Below are 16421 nucleotides of genomic sequence, written 5' to 3'. Positions count from 1 at the left end.
CACATACTAGCTGTGTGATCCTGGGCAAGTCACTTAACCTCTGTTTGCCTCAGTTTCCTCATCTGTAAAATGAGAATAATAGCACCGACCCATCAGGGTTGTTGGGAGGATCGAAGGAGAGAAAATTTGCAAAAGTGCTTAGCATAGTGTCAGGAGGACCTGAGTTCAAATGCGGACCCAGACACACTTAATAGCTGTGTGACCCTGGCTCCCCTGCCCCACCAAAATAAAGTATATTCCTTGAAAAGGTTTATCATTTCTTGAGGGAAAGGAGGGGTGTGACTTCCAACTTAAATGGGATGGCACTCACATACTTGGCCAGAATTTTGTTGCCCTCTCCTTTAAAAAAAAAAATGGTTTTGACTCAGATTTTGCATTCCCAATTACTCAGTGGTATCAAATATAGTAGTTACACTGGTGTGTGGTTAAATAGACAAGAGGTTCAGCAACGCATGTGTATCATACAGTGCCCATAACTTCCTCCAATATCAAACATTTACTGGGTATTTGTTAATATAATCTGGCTTTTATTTGCCTAATATTCCCCCCTTTCATATATTCTAACATTCCAGCCAAACTGAACCACATTCTGTACCCAGCCACTCACATCTTGCCTTCTCCTGTATCTAGAACTCCTCCATATTTGGAATGGGAGAGAAGGGAGCAAATGGCAGAGAAGAGGGAGAGGGGGAGAGAGACAGAAAGAAAAATGAGAGAGAAAGAAGAGAGATAAAAATTTTGGGATAAAGAGGGAGGAATAAAGGAAGAAGGATGACAGGGAAGGAGAGGCGGAGAAAAGAAAAAGAAGAATATGAGATAGAATGATAAAAAATAAAAATATAAATATCTTGGACAGGCATTGCAGAGAGACAATGAGCTGGGCCCAGAAATTTGTCGTGAATTAGAATGGTAAACTGCAAAGCATTTTCAGTGATCCCAAATTGTCTGCTGTCACAGAAGTTCAGCTCTTTGATACCAAGGTTCTCCCAGTGATGTGAGATGGCTGGCAATCTTTCACAATCTTTCAGGCATCTGAGTCACAAGTCACCTCAAAAAGCAATCACAAGACATCTGATGTGTCAAAGTAGCTACAGCATGCTACCAATGATGACTTACTTGCAAGAAGTGGCATAACAGACACTGAGGACACACATCAATGATCAGAAATGGAGGTGGGCCATTCATGGAGTCAGAATGAGACAAGAAACAACCTGAGTGATACACTGCTACCCTTCAGACAATGAAAAAATGACAGGAAACTCTTGATCATTTGGAGTGTATTCTCTCTGGAAGAATTATGGAAAGACACAGACAAGAATCACACAGAATATAAGGTATACTAGGGTTTTTTGATCAGTATAAGTAGATTTATGGAAGACTTATGAAATACAGCTCCCAGGGCCAGCTAGCGGTGAAGTGATAGAGCACCAGCCCAGGAATAAGGAGAATCTGAATGCAAATCTGGCCTCAGACATTACTAAGTCACTTAACCCCAATGGTCTTCAAGAAAGAGAGAAAGAGAAAGAAGGAAAGAGAGAAACAAACAAAGAAAGAGAAAGGAAGGAAGGAAGGAAGAGAGAGAGAGAGAAAGAGAGAAAGGGAGGGAGTAAGATAAAGAAAGAAAGAAGTATGGAAGTAAGGAAAGAAAGAGAAAGGAAGAAAAAGAGAGAAAGGAAGGAAGAGAGAGAGAGAAAGAGAGAAAGAAAGAAAGAAAAAGAAAGAAAGAAAGGAAGGAAAGAGAAAGAAGGAAGGAAAGAAAAAGAAAGGAAGAAAAAGAGAGAAAAGAAGGAAGGAAGGAAGAGAGAGAGAGAAAGAGAGGGAAAGAAAGAGAGAAAGAAAGAAAAAAAGAAAGAGGGAGGGAGGGAGAGAAAGAAAGAAAGAGAGGAAGAGAGGAAGGGAGGGAGGAAGGAAGGAAGGGAGGAAGGAAGGAAGGAAGGGAGGGAGGGAGGAAGGAAGGGAGGAAGGAAGGAAGATGGTTCTTAGCTAGTATCAATGTCTCCACTAAGAAGTCAAGGACTAGCTATGGGACTTCTTGTACATAGAGCATGAAAGCATCTCTATTTCTAAACAACACAATCCAGAATAAAATTGCATCAGAGATTAGTCCTTTTTTCCTTTAATTTCCAACGAGTAATAAAGTAAAGGAGGGTGCTTTTTCACTAAGTATGACCTTAGGTAAGTAACTGTCCTCTCCACGATTCAGTCTCTCACCTATAAAATGAAGGCATTGACTACAACAGAAATGTCAAACTCTGGCCAAATGCAGCCCCCAACATTCAGGAGAAACCAGATTAATACGTAATTGGGAAGTGTTTAACAAAATAACTAAAAATACAATAAAACATAAATAATGTTAATTTGTTATTTTCTAAGTTAATATGCAACCTGAATGGATCAGTTTCTATTTCAGTTTGACGCCACTGGGGTAGACCATCTCCAAGATCCCTCCCAACTCTAAGTGTGAATGAGCAAACATAATACCAACTAACTACGGGAATCTCTCTGATTAATTAATCTCTCTGAGGGTGATTCCTCCTCTGTACAATGTGGCTCATACTTGGATCACCTTCCTCAAAGAGCTGTTGTGAGAAAAGTTCTTTGTAAACCTAAAAGCACTACAGTAAATGAGAGCTACTATTGGCATTAATGGACAGCTAGGTGGCCTGGGGTCAGGACGTCCTAAGTTCAAATCTGGCCGCAGACACTTAAAAGCTGTGTGAGTCTGAGCAACTCACTCATTCCTGTTTGCCTCAGTTTTCTCATCTGTAAAATAAGCTGGAGAAGGAAACAGCAAAACATTGTAGTATCTTTGCCAAGATCACCCTAAATCGGGGTCATGAAGAGTAAGACATGACTGAAACAACTCAACAACGCTGGTATTAACAACAAACTGATATTAACGTTGTTATTAACAAATAAAATGTAAACAGAAACGTCTCTTTCCCTCCAGCAACAACTTTTTATTTAATTCAGTTCAATAAACTTTGGGTAGGCACAATAAACTATAGTTTGTGTATTTATACTGTTAGAAATTAAAAGCAATCACACTGCCTTGCAAGTAATTCTTCAAGATAAGAAGTAAATTCAGTATATATGAAAGACATAACATCACAAATCAATAGGATATAGGACTAAAAGCAGCATCAAGAATGTGTTTGTTTCTGTATATATTATAGAAATGCATGCACCAGGAGCCCGAAAGGACCTTGGAGATCATCTGATCTAATGCCGCCACTTTGTAGAAGAGGAAACAGACTTAGAAAAGCACAGACTACACAGGTTACTCTGGAACCCAGGTCTCCTGACTCCAAGTCTACCATGTTTTTCTACTGCATCCCTCTGCTTTTCAATTCATGAAGAATATCCCTTCTATAAATGCCACTTGAGTCTCTTGGCCTCTCTCCTGAGAAAGCAAACAAAGCTACCAATTAATGTCAACAATAAGACACACTGTACTTTTTTTTTAACTTTCCACAATGGAGACAATCATCTCTATTGATCTAGAACAGACTCAAACTACTCAGACCACTAAAGGGGTCTTTGAATGCCAACCAAAGGAGAATGAACCTCTTTCAGTAGGCAAAAGGGAGCCATTGACAACAACAATAATAATAAAACATGAAGAACATGTGATGTGACATATGCAAAGTATTCTGCAAACCACAATAATAATTATTGTATAATAATTACTGTTATTATTTATTGTATTTATATACTGCTTTAATGGAGAGATGTCAAACACATTGCCCATGGGCCACATGCAGCCCACAACACTTCCCAACATGGCCTGAACCCGATTAAAATGTAATTGGTACATATTTAACAAAATAAATAAAAATTATAATAAAACATAGATGATATTAATATGTTGTTTTCTAAGTCAACAGGTGACCTTACAGGGATCCTCGTGCATGGTTTAATTACCTCTGTTTCTACTTGGGTTGGACACCACTGCTTTAATATTTATGAAGCATTTTGCAGGTTTAGTGACCTACCCAAGGTCACACAGCTAGTACAGTTGTGAGGGAAGATTCAAACTTGGGTCTTTACTGATTCCAAATCCAGCACTCTCCTCTGGGCAGCCTAGCTGTACCTCTTTGTTGAGGACAAGGGAACTGAAATGAAACTGGTTCTAGAGAGCGGTTGATCCAAATCCAGAAAGCAAGGGGTGGGCTAGGGTGGATGGAGGAAATCTTCATGAAACCAAGCCTCAGGATCAGGAATTAATGGGTGACATCAGCTTATAAAATCAGTAATTGGTTGTGGAGTAAGGGTAGGAGGAAGACACGAATATCTCCCTCTGACCACCCACTGATACTCACTCCCCTCTGTTACAGAAAAGTGAAGGCAGTGCTAAAATGCTCCAGTGCCTAAAGAAGAAATCCTCCACACTGGTGCACTACCTTATACATGCCACACAGCTGGTTCAATGAACAGGAGCTAATAAGGAGGGAAGCAGCAGCAGCTCCCACACTATGGTAGCATTGACAGTCTAATGATCAATTCTTTAAGTCATCTCCCAGGATGGGCCATTTTGCCTCTTACAGAGATGGGCAGCAGGCTTAGAAAAACTTCCATGAAAGAAGGCTTTTCTTATTATCCATAGACCTTTCCTTCTTATGCATAGACCTGGTCATGTACATGCTGTGTCAAAAACAGTCAGTGACTCCCTACTACCTATCAGTAATATTCAAATTCCTTGTCCTGACATTCAAAGCCTCCAAATTAGTGAACATGCTGAAAAGTCTGACGATATTATCAGCATCTCGCAATGGTGCCAAGTAGCTTCAAGAAGTACATATTTATCTTTTTTTTATTTGAAAATTACATGATGAATTTATTATATACATAAAAAGAAAAACAAGCTGTACAAAATAGAGATTCACAATTTAATGAGCAGTTCTTTTCCTCTTCTTTGAATATGGAAAATGTTCATTTGGTGTTTATTAATTTCAAAATAACACTGGTGACAAGCACAGCAACAATAATAAAATTTCTTCTCCAACAGAATGTAAATTTTCTTTGGGCAGACATAGTTCCCCTTTTATCTCTGTATCCTAAGTACCTAGCATTGTGTCTGCAAACAGTAACTGTTTAATAAATGTGGATTGGTCTTTTGTATCCTCCTACATATTTATCTTTTCTTAAGGCACAGTAACATTCCATTAAATTCATGTAACACAATTTGTTTAGCTATCCTCCAATTGATAGACACTTATTTTATTTCTGATTCTTTGCCACTACAAATACTGATACTATAAATATTTTGACATATATGTCATTGATGTCCTTAGGGTATATGCCTAGCAGCAGAATCTCTAAGTCAAAGAGCATGGATATTTTAGTCATTTTAGTTCCTTTTTTTAGCCTAATTCTGAATCTCTTTCCAGGATGCTCGGACAAATTCACAGCTTCTCCAAAAGTGCATTAGTGGGCATACCAGTCTTACCACAATCCTTTCAACATTGACTATTCCCCTCTTTTGTCATCTTTGCCAATTTGCTTGGGATGAGGTGAAATCTGATTTGTGTTTCTTTTACTTTTAGTGATTTGGAGTGTTTTTCATATAATTGCTAATAGTTTGAATTCTTCCTTCTTTTCACACAGTTGTTAATAGTTTACAATTCTGTAGATGAAGTGCTTTTATTTACAATCCAACCCAATGAAAAGAAACAAAGCTGAATTTTCTTATGGTGAATACACACACATACACACATACTCATATGTACCAATAATTTTTTCACATTAAAAAAATCAAATCAATACTCAAATAAACAAAATCAGGAATAAGTTCCAAATAAAATCTTTAAGTACCACTGACTTTTATACTTGATACCAGGATAGTCAATGACATCCTAGGTGACCTTCATATTCCTCTTCACACAACTGTTAGGATAAAACATAGGCTCACATTTGAAGTAGACCTAAGAGGTCACCTGCTCTAATCCCTTTACTTTATAAACGAGCAACCTGAGGCCCAAAAAGATTAAGGGACTTAGCTCAGGGCCCCAGAACAACTTACTTAGTGTCTGAGGCTGGTTTGAATCAGGGTATTCCTGTTTCCCAGTCCAGTTCTTTATTACACTGTCACCCACTTGATGCAGCTCCCCAAAAGAGATGTCAAACTGAATGAAATCTGTTCCTCACACCTCCACAGTGACAGGAAAAGCTATAGCATGGAGAGCTTGCTACCCACAGGGAAAAATCTTCTGAGGAGGAAGGCCTTTAGAGTGTCACTGTGAAATTTAAAACTCAGGGAACATCACGATGCAGGGGCTATAACAAACTAAGTTTATCAGATCTTAATAAAGAAGTGATGATGGTGCACCAGATAATGCAAGAAAAAGCCCAATTGTACTCACAGCTTCAATCCTTCAGGTCACACTGGAGGCATCACTAGACTGAATGACAACAGCCCTCAGGGAGTACCGATGGTTCCTGTCAATGAGAAATGGGCTGGTTATTACAAACCTGCAGGTTCAGGGTGGATTTTCAGTGAAATCCTCCCCCAAAGAGACTAAAAACAAACTTGCAGATGCACTTAGGAGGTGACCTTTTCAACCCAGTGGTTGCTTTTAGAGAATAAGAGTATCCTTAATGCTATAGGAAGACCTTTGTTCTGTTTTTCAAAAAACATATCCTAGGATCACTTGACCTATTTCCCAGGAATTGGGATTCTAAAGCTACCCTATATAAACAAGGTGAATCAGGTTTTGATAATAACACTGAAACTCTGCCAGAACAAGTAATACGGTAACAACCCTTCCCTTCTTTCTTCCCATATAAAATGGTAAAGGAAAGAGTTGCTTTGCAGTGAACCCAGCAGTAACTTACCTAAGAATCACCACTCTAAAACAGAATGTCATTACAAAAAGACCTCAGATGGTCATAAGCCTAGGGCAAGTGTCTCTTAATATGTAAGTTGTTTTTTTTTGGAGGGGGAAAGGCAGGGCAATTGGGGTTAAGTGACTTGCCCAAGGTCACACAGCTAGTAGTGTGTCAAGTGTCTGAGGCCAGATTTGAACTCAGGTCTTCCTGACTCCAGAGCTGGCGCTCTACTCACTACACCACTGAGCTGCCCCTAGCTAAGTTTTTTTTGATAGAAAGCCCATTCTTTTAAATAACCTCACCACCACCCCCCAACTCCCAAACCTCCCTCCCCAACACACGCACACGTGCGCGCGCACACACACAGACATTCTGGCTAATCTGCATTACACACTTTCCTTTCTTAAACCAAAATATAATTTTTTCTTGATGACTCAAAGTTGTTTTGAGGAACAGTAATTACTGTACCATACCATAAAAAAATTGATGTCCTGAGGGCCTTGTAAAGAAAGGGAGGCTTGTTAATGAGGAGAATGAACAACCTATAAGTCTACTGGAGTCATTTTGATTTTAGGTGATATGAACACTGTTCAATTTACCCTTCTGTATTTCTGATGGGGGGTGATGGGACCTAAACCCCTAAAGCAAAAGACCATGTCTTGGAAAGTAGCCCAGTCCCTAAATTTTCCCACATAGTTCAGCAGCCCAGATCACCGACCTCTTGACCGAGGCATCTGGCCCAGCCCAGCCCACCCAGATACTCAATAGTCCTTTCCCAGAGCTCTTGTCCCACCTCAGATGACTCAAATTTCACTGTGTCACCTGGCCCACCCCAAGCTATTTAACATTCCTTAATCCCATCCAGATCTTCTCACTGTCTTTTTTTGTATACAAGTACCAAGTTGCAGATTCATTAGGAATCTAGCCACACTACTGTAACAATAAACCTTGGTACTTTGATGGGAAGACGGTTTGACTGCTGGAATTCTTTCCAGGCAGACCCCCCCTTGTACCCTGATAGTTTGGGGATTCCAGCACCCTGAAGCGCATCATATTCTTCTTAGTTTCTTAGTCAAGGGTGGAAAAACTTAGTTAACTGATTATGTCAATATGGACAGATCACCAACCAAGCCACCATTCAATCAGGAGGTCTCCCGGATTAGTTGAGGTTGCAAGCCTGTGACTAAAAGAATGAGCTAGTGAGATTAATCCAGAGATATTTTAGGAGGCACAACCTAAATTAGGAGTATTCTGGACTACATACTCTATTTTCATATCCATTAAGGAAATGGATGTCAGACTGATGGGGTACCGTCTCCGGGAACCCCCTTGAACTCTCCTTGAATCTTCCCACTAGATCTGGCCTTTGCCTGAGGCCATAAGTCTTTCCTTATAGCTAGGCCCAAATCTCTGTTACCCTTAAACTAGTCTAGCCCTGTACTGTCTGTTATCTCCAGGTGGCCTTCATCTATTTCCCACCCTTAATCTCACTCCTGGAGTCTAACCTCTAACCACCCCAGTCCCATCAAGATCCTACTTAGATTCCTCCTCAACACCCTCCCTAAACCCCTCCTCTAATCACCCCAGACTACTTGACCACCCCTCAATCCCTCCAACAATCTTTCTGTATATATATACAAATCTCATCTTGCCTCCATGAAGGCACTCAGATTCAATCTAGCCCAGCTCAGATTAATCTGGCCCTCTGGCATTAGCATCACAAATGCTCAGGCTCCCTAAGAGCCTACCCATTATGATGAATCTTTAACAAACTTGGTTTTCCTTGGCTGAGAAGGCCTGAGTTGAATTCATTCGGTAGCACCCAGCATGTCGGTATTTTGGAGTCTTAGGCACCCCTACAAACATATGGTTCCCTATACTCATCATTTTCTTTAACCTCATCAACATGATTTTGGGTGATCCTAGGCCTAGAGAACTTTAGTTAAGGATTAGGTTAGAAACCTTAGGAAGGCAATTTGTTTCAATTCACTGGTTTGCACTTACAATAGGATAAATGGATTTTAAAGTTTTTCCCTGTGTGAAGAATTACATACTTATTGCTTTCTCCTCTCTGGCCCTAGTATTGTTGAGAGATATAGAACGTAGGGGAAAAAGAATAAGAATTTGGAGGTTCTACCTGGTCCTGGCCTTGGACCTTGCATTCCCAAAAAGAGTCAGAGCCTGGACCTGGATCCCTCCTTGGCCCATCTACTTTATTTTTAAGAACTTGCAATAAGTAGCTATTTTTCTCCAGGAAGTTTTTTGTTTCTCCCTTACAAAAGCCAAAAGCTTATTTATAATTATGATATAAAAACTAGGATATAACATTAAGAGCCCACAAATCATAAAACAATAAGCCTCTTGGGAAAAACAAAAACCCATGAATTCTTCTACTCCTGAGGGATGAAATCTGAAACAAAATTTAATGGCTAGATTCAAGCACAGTCCTCTCATCCACTTTTACCCAATCCCAAATTCTTTCAATTAAATGAATGGTATAAACGATTTAGAACTCTTTCCAGGATGCTGTAAAACAACCTGAATCTCTATTCAAAGTTCCTTTGGAAATTTCAAAAAAGGTTTGGTATTAAGCCCTAACTTAAAAATGTCGAAGAGAACAAGGAAGACATGCTGCCAAGAGATCAATAAGACAAGTTAAGTATCCCAATACTCCAGGAAGAAAGTTCTGACACCTTCCCCTACTTAAACTGGTTATCTAATCATCTAGTTGTTTCCTTTAGAAGGAAACCTCTTAGATCCACGAAACCTAATTAGAAAAGCCTATGGCAGAAATTTCCATTTGTCTCTCAGTACAATACCCTTAACCCCTCTCTCTCCAGCTAAAAATGGTTAACTTTTCATTCTCCTCTGCTATATTCGAAGGCAAACACATGGAAATTGTCTTGTGCAGGTGCAGCTACCAAGAGATCACATGAGCTAAGAGCCTTTCTCATTCTAACCACATAAAAACTGTTTCTCAGTCTGTGACAACTATTTTCAGAGGTTGCTACTTTTTTTTTTCCTCTATGGAGTTTTTCTGGTAACCCATACAGTCATAGGATCAGAAACTTAGAACTCAAACACCTTAAAGGTCATTAGGTCAAGGTGTTTTTAACCTTTTTTTTTTTTACTTGGACCGTGGCAGTCTGGTGAACCATACAGACCTCTTCTCAGAATAAAGTTTTAAAATGTATAAAATAAAGCACATTGGATAACAAAGGAAACCAATTATGGATCCCAGGTTAAGAAATTCTGATCTAGTCATATCTTATTTTATAAAGAAGGTTTTTTAATATTTTATAAAGTTCAGAAAGGTTTGGTGATCTGCCTAGTGTCATGAAGATAATAAGTGGTAGAACAGGGGTTTGAATGCAGGGTCTCTTGATTAGACAGGTTGCTATCCTATCAATTTTTCTTTCAGAATCACTCATATGCATTCCTTTCTTTCCATTTGCCATTGTCACCATGGAAATTCAGATCCTCATCGCCTCACACATAGGCTCCTGAAATAGCCTGATTCCCCTCTCTAAGTCTCTCTCCATTCCAATACATCCTACACACAATCGTCAGGATAATTTTCCAAAACTTTTCCAAAAATTATATTCTACCCATGCTCAAAAACTTCTGGTGGCTCCCAAATGCCTACCAGATGAAAAATACTTAATCTGCCATTGAATGCCCTCTGCAATATGGTTTGATCTACCTTTTCATTCTTATTTTCTATTTCCTCCCTTCACACACTCTAAGATCCAGCCAAACTAATTTATTTGTTTATGCCCTAAATGCACCTCTTATGTTCCTTCCTCTGTATCCTTCTTCACAGGGTTTCACAAAACTTCTCCTCCTCCTCCCTCAAGCCTCCTTAACTCCATCCCCACTGCCCACTGAAATCCCAGCCATCCTTTATGACCTGGCTCAAATCCTATTCCGTCAGTTAATAAGGGAGCCCCCTAAGCAAAGTCTAAGGATTTACCAGAATTCAATGCTCTTCAGGCATTTATAGAGCTTTATATTCTCAGATGCCTAAGACACTCTTGCCTAGCTGAATCATCAAGACCGCTCATCTTGCTCATCCACAGTTCTTCTGGGCCTGTTAATATTGTCAAGACAGTAATACTAATAGAAAGGGATGAAGGTCTTCCTCCTATTTTTGTGTTCCAATTACGTAAGACTCCTATACACTAAAAATTATGGGTCCCTGAGAAACCTCACCTTGGAGCAGCTAAGTGGTACAGTGGATAGGGGGGCCAGGCCTGGAGTCAGGAAGATCTGAATTCAAATCCAGCTTCAGACATTTACCAGTTGTGTGACCATGGGGAGTGAATTCATCCTGTTGGCCTCAGTTTCCTCATCTGTAAAATGAGCTGAAAAGGAAATGGCAAATCACTCCAGTATATCTTTGTCAAGAAAATCGTTAGTGGGGTCATGAAGCTCCGACCCAACAGAAACTACCGAACAACAAAAGAGAAACCTACACAGTCAGAAGCTTGTGCTTGACTCACTGTCTTTCTAAGAAAGCTTCCAACCACAACCTTCCCTTCCTTCCCTTCATTTCTTAACTAGGAATAACAAGTTAACAATAATAAACACAGGCAACGTAGATGGAAAAACAATTGGGCCCAGAATTGAGCAGGAGGGAAGCCAGTGGCCTGGATGGCATTTGGAAAACTACAAAGTAGTTTTTTGCAGTACCAAAACTTGGAAACAAAGTAGAAGACCATCAGAAGATTATAGATTAGAGCTGGAAAGGATCACAGAAGCAGTCAGTTAATAACCATTTATTATGTACCAAACACTGAGCTAAGTGCTAAGTATACAAAGAAAGATGTCCCCAGGGCGGAGCCAAGAGGTGGCTTGAAAACAGGGACTCACTTAAGCTCTCCCCCAAATCCCTCCAAACACCTGTTAAAAAAAATGACTCTTAACAAATTCTAGAGCTACTGAACCCACAAAATAACAGAGGGAAACAAGTCTCCAGCCCAAGATGGCCTGGATGGTCACTGGGAAGGATCTATCACACCATACTGGGAGTAGAGCACAACCCAACGTGGGCCAGGACAGAGTAGACAGGGCAGAGAAGGCCTCAGGGGCCTGAATCACTGAGCTATGGAAGTTACCAGACTTCTCAACCCACAAACCAAAGACAAGTGAGCAGGTCAGTGGGAAAACTGCTGGATCTGGGTGAGGGAAGTACATAGTCCGGCCAAGGCTCTGGGGCATAGGTGGCAGCAGCGGCAGCAGCAGCAGCAGCCAGGACTACTTCCAGAGCCCGAGGCTCAGATGGCAGGGGGAATTAAATGGGTCAAGGGCCTCTCTATACTACCCTTCATATATTTTGGGGAAATACAAGAGAACAAGGTTGGGTAGGTGGGGAAAACAATGTAACTGGTTATAGAATGGACCAGAGGTAGGGAACCTGTGGCCTCAAGGCCATATGTGGCCTTCTAGGTCCTTGGGTGCAGCCTTTTGACTGAGTTCAAGCATTACAAAACAAATCCTTTTATTAAGGGGATTTGTTCTGGGAAGTTTGGATTCAGTCAAAGGACTACACCTGAGGACCTAGAGGGCCACATGTGACCTCAAAGCCACAGGTTCCCCACCCCTGGAATAGACAGTATAATGGGGGTACTGACAACATAACCGATGGGAAATTGGAAATGAGGAGCTAGCAACAACTCCCTCCTTCCCTCCTACAACTGAGAAATCTTCATTGTTCGAGGCTGCAAGGTAGAGAAGTGGACCAGATTTCTTTGGATAACAAATCAGACATCCTTGAAGGGTAGCTTGGTGGTATAGAGATGCTACAACAGACTCCCTGGAGTCCACCAGCCTCCTTCAATGGTAACAGATTTCTGTGACATAAGAATAGAACAGTGATTAACAAGAGAACTGGATTTCTAAACTTAACTCATTACCGGACAGCTGAATTTCTGAACTAAGTTCAGAGACAAAGAAGCATAGCTTTGGTGATCACGACAGAACAAAAATCAATTAACTATAAACAGGCTCCATTTTTTAAAAGATACATTATTTCAATAAGTTAACTCATTTAGTCCTTCCAACAACCCTATGAGGTAGAAAGGAGTCAGACTGTGAACAGCTTTAAATGCCAAACAGGAGTTTCTATTTGATCCTACGGGTAATATAAAGTCACTGGAGCTCTTTGAGGAGGGGAATGACACGTTCAGATCTAGAATTTAGAAAAATCACCTTAGGAAGCTCAGAGAATCAAAGAAGAGAGAGACCAGTTAGGCTACTGAAATAACCAAGGGAAGAGGCGATAAGCATTTGAACTAGTGTTATGGCTATGTGGGAAGACACAAGCAGATGTAAAGAAAAGAGGTTGTGAAGGCTGAATTGACAAAATCAGATACGGAGGTGAGTGAGGGTAAAGAGTCAAGGACTATACCCTAGGATGGAATCCTGGACAACTGGAAAGACAGTAGTGCACTCAAGAGTAATAAGGAAATTCAGAAGAGGTAAGCATTTAAGGAAAGATATTGAGTTCAGAATACTGGACAATGGAAAGTTTATTAGTTTCCCAATAATCATAATGATGGAAATTTAAAATTTTTAAATTGATCTTATGGAAAAGAGAACAATTCTTTTATTTTTTTCAACAAAGTTATCATGGTTGAACCGACCAGATTTTAAATACTGACCCTCAAAAGGCTAAGTCTGCTCTAAGGACCAACACAGCCAAGTATGAAAAGGCTTATGAACAGCACATTGGTTAATGAGTTCTTTGGCCACATCAATTTGTGAAATTAAAAGATATAAAGAGGAATTATGGTTTTTATAGCTGTGGTGGCTGTGATTATGTAAAGGACCTGTATTTCTTATTAGGAAAATAGACCATTAACTTAAATCCTGTTGTTGTTTGGTCATTTTCAGTCATGTTCGATTCTTCATGATTCCATTTGGGGGGTTTTCTTGGAAAAGATATCGGAGTGGTTTGCATATCCTTCTCCAGCTCATTTTACAGATGAGGAAACTGAGGCAAATAGAGTAAAGTGACTTGTTCAAGGTCACATAGCTAATAAATGTCTGAGGCCAGATTTGAACTCAAGAAGATGAGTCTTCCTGACTTCAGACCTAGCACTTTATGCTATGGCACCACCTAGCCGCTGCCCCCAGGGAACTCTCTGACCTCAGATTATAAATTACAGATGAGTTGCCTGCCAATCTGCATTGATAATAGAAGTTGCCACACCAGGGGAACTCCTTATCCTTATAAAGCCAACCCCCACCCCCAATAAAATAAACGTCTGGCTCAATTATTTAATCATTATTCTCAAAGATAGTAAAGTTTGGTTATAATGTAAGAAAAAAAAACCTCATGTGAAAGTGGAGCATCAATTCAAAGACCACAAATCTGCATTAACACCCAAAGCCCATGAGGTCGAAATAAGAAGCCAGCTTTTTGCTGCACCTGTCATGTGCCAAATTCAGAATACTTAAGAAACACAATGATCCATTAGGCCAAGAACAATATTCACATTTCTTATAATCAGAAAAAGATTATAAAATTTACATTTCTTACTGCCTGTTTAGGGCCATAAAAGTCCCAAGTATTTAACGTAAAATGATGCCGTTGCCACTATTTTTCCAGCTAAACATTTGTTAAATGTCAGATTTAGTCTTACTTGTAAAAAAGTTCAATTTCCAGTAAACAGTAAGTGTATTAACTGGCTGACTTGACATGTCTGTAGAGAATAAATTTAGAGGCACCTCTGGCTATGTTAAGGATAATACTATGGCAGCACATCTGGGAAGCTGCCTTCATAGCAACAAAGACTTCAGCTATGAAGTTATCAAAATTATTAGAAGTTCTTAGTAGTAATTAAGGAATTTCCTCCCATATCTGGAACTCCGAAAGATTCACCAAGCAAAATGCATATCCCTGAAGGAGTTCTGGGTACTGTTCTGCCTTAATAATCAATGCTGCTGCTCCTCGGTAAAGGAGGACTTCTTTCTCTAACATGGCTGCCCTGAATTATATAAAACATTTAGTTTGCCAGAAAAGGTAAAAAAGCATCATTTTACATTGTTGGATGCCACATCACCACACATTCAGCACACGATCTTCCCTGTGCTGTTTCAAACAAATCCTCAAGAATAACTAGGTTTAGGGGAATACTTTTAACTAGAAGCATCAAAGGATGAAAACACAGAATTTTCCAAGCACTGTCTATTCCCCTCCCCCACCACTGTCTTTAAGAAAAACACTTACCTTTTTGAAATGTTTTACGTGGATGAGGGGGGAAGAGGCAGAATATACACATCATTTAGGTTTGTATTCTGACTTCAGCACAAGTCTTACATCTCAGCCCTTCTTCTAGAAAGAGAATCCAGGCCCTATTCTCAGTAGTAGCAAGTAATCAAAATTAATTTATCGGTCCCATCGCCAGCAGAGCTGAGTTGAATCCCAGCTAAAACGCATGCTGACAATGTGACTCACAACACTGACTCACAGCAGATGCAGCAGGAGGAGTAGAAGTTTCTTAGTTTCCAAATTCTATTCCAATATCTCTCTTCAATAACTGAGAAAGATGACAAGGCGTACTGAAAAAATTGCACAACAGTTGCAGAATCAGAAGACTGCTTCCACTAACTTGCTCTGTGACCACAGTCAAGTCAGAATATTCTTGGACCTCAGTTTCCTCATCTGTAAAACCAAGGATTAAGCCAGGTGACTTCTGAGTTACCTGCCTTTTAAATTCTTTTCCTTTTCATACATAAGGAAAATAGCTACCAGCTAAGTATCCTCTTATTTTCTGTTATAAGATTTCTTTGCTTTTTTAAAAGAAAGGACAGTCACTCAAACCCATGCTCTGTTTTGACACTTCTTCCCCTTTTGTAAAATTTTGAAACAAAGGTAAGGAAGGGATTGGGTTCTCTCTCATCAGCAGCTAGTTAATGTCATTTAAAAAGGAAAGGGACAAAGGTATTAATATCCTAACTGAATGGGATGCCTCTTCACCTTATCATCCCTTTAGGAAAAAAAAATCCTCTGACTGAGCTGGAAGGTCAAGTGCCCACTGACTCGATCAAGATTTGTCACAGCGAAGTGGTCTTAAAAGATTCCAGTTTATCAGTCCTCAACTGAAATGAGGAGGAACTCAAATCTCCATGAGAGGCACAGAAGACATATGGAGAGGGAAGGCTATGAGAAGCAATGTGGATCTGGAAGAGTGGGAGCTTAGACAAAAGAAGCAACCCAGAGAAAGAGGGGTAGATGTGGAGGTGGCCAGGATCAAACTGGGAGCAAAGCTATGTGGCCATGATGGATTCTATGTCTCTGAAAAATCCCTGAACTGCAGACCCCCAAAACAGTAATTCCGTAATTTCCCCCCCTGGATTCCATTACAGGAGCCTAAATTTTTTCCTCTGGGAATGAAAGAAGTCTGTTTCTTTACAATCTATCTACCTATCTTTCCAAAAATAAAAATTTTTAAAAGCCAACAATTTCAATAGATAGTTAACCATTGCTAACCTGGGTGTACTTAGTAAGAAAGCAGATGGGAGGAAATAAGAGAAGAAAGCACTCCAGGAGAGGAGACAGATAAGGCTTGAAATTGTGATATTTTGCT

At 40.0% G+C, this 16421-nt stretch overlaps 1 protein-coding gene across 8 annotated transcripts in view; it reads right to left on the bottom strand.

The window, feature by feature from the left end:
- The window catches only part of INPP4A (inositol polyphosphate-4-phosphatase type I A), a 137627-nt gene extending 131186 nt beyond the window's left edge, over positions 1 to 6441 (bottom strand). For all 8 annotated transcript variants that reach the window (XM_036747687.1, XM_036747682.1, XM_036747683.1 and 5 more), the window contains exon 1: positions 6363 to 6441. The gene's annotated coding sequence lies outside the window, so the exon portion shown is untranslated. The remainder of the gene's footprint in view (positions 1 to 6362) is intronic.
- Between the last annotated feature and the right edge of the window lie 9980 nt (positions 6442 to 16421).

This window comes from Trichosurus vulpecula, chromosome 2 (genome assembly GCF_011100635.1).
Source record: "Trichosurus vulpecula isolate mTriVul1 chromosome 2, mTriVul1.pri, whole genome shotgun sequence".
NCBI classification, from domain to species: Eukaryota; Metazoa; Chordata; class Mammalia; order Diprotodontia; family Phalangeridae; genus Trichosurus; species Trichosurus vulpecula.
Note: the sequence above shows the minus strand (reverse complement) of the source record. Positions and strands in the feature narration are given on the sequence as shown.